A 5,115-nucleotide genomic window follows, 5' to 3' on the forward strand; every position below is an offset into this window, starting at 1 on the left:
ATATAATTTTTTAAAAACAGCAAATAGTTCCATAGAACAATTCAAGCAATACATGCTCGTGTACGATGGCATCACGTCCAACGTGGCATTAATAAAAAACAACGCCGTTTCGGTGTTCCTTCAAACACAAGTGCAGATGCCTCTCATCCCCACAAGACCTCGTCTATGTTCTTTCTAAAATTCTCAAGTCTTCTCCATCAATGAATGCAACACCCCCACAGTTGCCAAAGACGACGACGTCTGTATTCACATCTCCTTGAAGTTCAATTTGGTGAAAGTGTGAGCTCAGATTTGAGCTAACTCTCAATGAAAAATAGAAGATGAACTCTACAAAAAACTCAAAATAGAAGAAAACTATGAGCAATGGGGATGGAGAAGGCTAAGTTTTTGGAAGTGATGAGGAGTAGTCGAAGCTCTGCAACTTACCACCCACTGGAATCTGACCACACATCCTGTTATAACTCACATTCAAGAATTGCAGATTAAGTGCCGTCATCTCCACAGGAATGCCCCCTTTGATCTTGTTATGGTTAAGATCCAACGAAGTCAAGCTCTTGGGGAACTCCACCTTGAATAGATTGAACTTGAACAAGTTCCTCGACAGGTCGACGATCTGCATGGTCTTGTTCGAGCCGAAAACCATGAACGCATCTCCTTCGAGCATGTTACACGACTGGGCTATGACGTTGAAGTCCATGTTAGCGAACGAGGTTGGGACTGGACCGGATAGTTTGTTGTGAGAGAGGTACAAGTTTGGTACCTTACTAAATGTACCGAAAGAGTAGGGGATCCTTCCGGTGAGTTTGTTACGGTCCAAGTGAAGTGCATTGAGGTTTGGAAGTAGGAAAAGTGAGGGTGGGATAAAACCGGAGAGGTTGTTGAAGGAGAGGTCGAGGAAGGTGAGGTTCTTGAGTTTGCTGAGAAAGTCAAGAATTGGGTTGGAGAGGTTGTTCCAATTGAGCTTGAGAAAAGTGAGGCGTTGGAGCTTGGCAATGGCGGGCGGGATGGGGCCGGTGAGGTTGGGCTATTTGTGGATAACGAGAGTTTCGAGGAAAGGAAGGTCACCCACCGCAGCAGGGATTTGGCCAGAGAGTGAACCTGTGACGACGGAAAGTGAACCAATTGTTCACGAGACGACGAGCAGGTTGTTCAGTTCTTCTAGACCCAAAGACGATGACGCAGAACGAATGATTGTACGGATGTGTTCTTTGGCTTTTGAAATATGAATTCTTCCCTCATTCATGTTTTGTTTGTTTTCATCTGAAATCTGAATGGCAAGGACTCCCCCACAGTTTCTTGGCTCACATTTCGTATCAACCTCTTCGAAAACAAGCAGAAAGAGAACTCTGGCGGCAAACCCATTGTAGGGAAGCATGTGGAGCTGAGAAGGCTCTCGTCTGACGTCTAATTTCAGTCGGAGGGAAGGCTTGTTTCAGTCGGAGGGAGTGCGTGTTTCAATCAGAGGAGGGCTTGTTTTAGTCGCTAGGTTCAGTCGCTTCTCGATTTTCATTTATTTTTATTTTTTCTATCAGATGCCTACGTGTCAGCCAGTTGCACGGCGGTTCCGCTGGTCAGTTGTATATAGCAAAACTGTTTATTTATAGGTTTAAGGCCTAATTTTATATAATAGAAATCTAAGTGAAAGAAATGGTGGATGCTTTTTTAGCCTTGCAAGAGCTCTCTCCTCTAGCCTTCTTATTCTTTGACTAATCCACAGAGATAGTCCTGGGCCTCTTGTCCCTCACTCGAAAGTCCAGTTAACTTTTCCACGTTCCATTTTGCAACCAGATGTTAACCAGATGTTCAACTATTTCTCTATAATTCTTGGTCGTGTACATGATTCCAATGCAAGAGGCGACATTAGCGTAACGATGGAAAAGATAATGGTTGTGTCCATCGTACATTAAGATCCGGTTTGAATAGTGAGTCGAGATGAAATGAATTAATATAAAAGTTGAAATTGAATAAAATATTATTTTAATATTATTTTTTAATATTATATTATTATTTTAAGAATTGAAAAAGTTGAATTGTTTATTATATTTTGTGTAAAAATTTAAAAAAGTTATAATGATGAGATAAAACACTTTAATTATTCAAACTAAGCCTAAATGGGATGACATTAATATTTAAAAAATGATATGTGCAGTGATAGAGTGCACAAACGTCGTGCACTTTAAAAAAAAATGAATAAATATGATATTCATTTAAAAGAACTATTTTTTTAATTATAGATCTTACTCTTTTTTAAAATGAGACATAAAAGTTTAATTTTTTAAATAATATATTCTATTCTTTTTTAAAATGAGTATACAATACTTACACAACTCATGACTATATCTAACATTACTAGTTTTAATATTTTCTTCCTCGTCAAGTCGGTAATTAAGCCCATGACTGTTTCATTTGGATCCAGTTGGAAGAGTTTCTCGACTATATTGGTATAAACAGCTTCGTGGCACTTCTCATTAAGGCAATTGTTTCACATATTTGAGCAAGCATCTTGTCCGCATGCTTCATGGAAAACTTGGCTGTTTTACCATGGGAGATAAATGTTGCCGATCTTCCTTCTAGCCCAATCCTCTGTGGACTTAAATATTTCTACTTTTTATGGTGGCATGGTGCGGGCTCTGCTTTGGGAGCATATATGGCTTTAGTACTACTAGGACGTATAAAGGAAGATGCAAAGATATTCTGGTGATAGCTAAGAGATAACATCAATAGGAATTATGAGCCAATATTTGTGCTAGACGTGATTCTAGGATCGGTTTTGATCTTGTATTAAATACTTTGTTTTTGAAATAGTGTAACATTTGTACTTAAATGTAGGATTGTAAATTCCTAATATAGCTGAGTCAAGTCTGTATAAAAACTTACTATCAATAGAAATGATCGTGTGTCAAATTTTCAAAAACCTTGCAATGTAAATTCTTTACATGGTATCAAGAGAGCCAGCACTCTAACGAGAATTTCTTTCCTTCCAATGGTTGTTATTGTTGGTTCATCCTCAGATAATCCCATCATCACTATCAATGCTGCCACCACCAAAAATGAAAACCTCACCCCTGCAACCTTCCCTCAATAGAGAGCTCAATTTGAAGCACTGCTCATAGGTTATGATTTGATCGATTTTGTCACCGACAAGAGTCAATGTCCTACCATTGATGCAACCCAGTCCGCCTCTTCAAAAGCAACGAATTCCCACTGGATTCATCAAGATAAATTAATTCTTCATGCCATTCTTGCTTCTACCTCCACAACAATCACTCCACTCCTTGCATCTTGCAAAACTTTTCATGAGGCCTGGATAGCTCTCACCTGTCTCTATGCGGGAAAATCTCGAACACGTGCAATGCAACTTAAGGAAGATTTAACCTTAAGTACCCATGGCACTATCTCTGTCACTGAATTCCTTCAAGTTGTGAAGATAATTGCTAATGAACTATCAATCATTGATCATCCTATTTCAGATGACGACTTGACTCTCTACATCTTGAATGGCCTTGGTCTCGAGTTCCGGGATATTGCAGCCCCAATCCGTGCTCGAGACACTTCTTTGAAGTTGAAGAAATACATGGTCTTTTAATTGGTCATGAAAACTATATCCGTCGAATGGAGACTCAATCGGCATCCACTTTGGTTGCTATGGTAAACTACAATCACCGAAATGGAAGCTACACTAGCAATGATGGCTCTGCAACTCAGCGTCGGTCATCTTCAAGCAAAGGGCGTGGACCCAACAAGAGGAACAATTCAGGCTCGGGTCAACATGGCTCTGCAACTCAGCATCGGTCATCTTCAAGCAAAGGGCGTGGACCCAACAAGAGGAACAATTCAGGCTCGGGTCAACATAAGTTCAAGCCAAAATGCCAGTTCTGTGAACAATTGGGCCACACGGCCAAAAGCTGCCCAAAGTTTCACTCCAATGAAATTACAGCTAATTGTGCAACTTCCTCACACGGGAAAAATAAAAAAAAATGCTCGTTGATTCCGCTGCATCGCACAACATGACCACAAATTTCTCTAATCTTTCAATACACTCTGAGTATGATGGTACTGATGAGGTGGTAATTGGTGATGGCTCAGGTTTGCCTGTCTCTCATGTTGGCTCATTATCTTTCATTTCCCCTAATCGTGTCTTTCATTTACGTGATATCCTATGTGTTCCTACCATTCAAAAAAAATCTTGTTTCAATTCATAATTTCATGAAACATAATAATGTTTACTTGGAATTTCATCCATTTTATTTCTTGGTGAAGGATCGGATTATTGAGGCAACACTACTCAAAGGTGAATGTGAAGATGGCATCTATCCTTTACCGGAATCTATGGAAATGGCTTCCAAAAAGGTTGTTGCTTATGTTCATGAGCGTACATCAACTGATGGCTGGCACAAAAGACTTGGTCATCCCTCTTCAAAAATTGTCAATCATCTTATCCATGTTTTTTCATTACCTACTAAAAATGGTACTTCCTCGCTTTGTAATTCATGTTCTCAAAATAAAGCCCACCGTCAACCTTTGCTTAGTTTTTTGAAGAAAGTTCATTAATTTGTTTTTATGAAAAATGCTTTGCACCGGTCTGGCTGTTTTGAAGGGATTACCATCCTCTAATAATAATTTGTCACATAAGTGATTCCACACAATTCACATGGAGGGTCATCACAGCCGAACAACCCAATCCCCCTGCCAAAACTAGATCTCATCTCCAGCCCGTCGAATGCCCCTGTGTCGTCAGCCATGGAAATATAGTGGAGGGTGTAGAGGAGGGGAAGAAAGAGTGGGCCGAAGCGTATTGTCGGACCCAAGAGCATATAAAAGCGATTGAAGACTACAAGAAATCTCTCTCACGGCAATTGCTTGTAATGGACCAATAAAACAATAAAACAAAGTCTAATTTAGTACATTTTTCAGTGCATGTTGCAGCAGAGAGGTAGATACATGACCGCCTTCCCCTCTCCAAACTCTAATGGACCACCAAAGCAGCACACTTTACCCTCCAGTTGGCAGCTACCCTTGTCTTACATTTCTATTGTGGCCTTTCTCTCGCTCTCAGCCAGCACAGTTCGGGGCTATTCCTCTAATTCCAAAAAAAGGGTCTCTAAATTAAAGCTT

At 40.1% G+C, this 5,115-nt stretch overlaps 1 pseudogene; it reads right to left on the reverse strand.

The window, feature by feature from the left end:
* Window positions 1-379: 379 nt before the first annotated feature.
* LOC108984604 lies at window positions 380-1,123 on the reverse strand (annotated as a pseudogene).
* Between the last annotated feature and the right edge of the window lie 3,992 nt (window positions 1,124-5,115).

This window comes from Juglans regia, chromosome 7 (genome assembly GCF_001411555.2).
Source record: "Juglans regia cultivar Chandler chromosome 7, Walnut 2.0, whole genome shotgun sequence".
Lineage (NCBI taxonomy): Eukaryota > Viridiplantae > Streptophyta > Magnoliopsida > Fagales > Juglandaceae > Juglans > Juglans regia.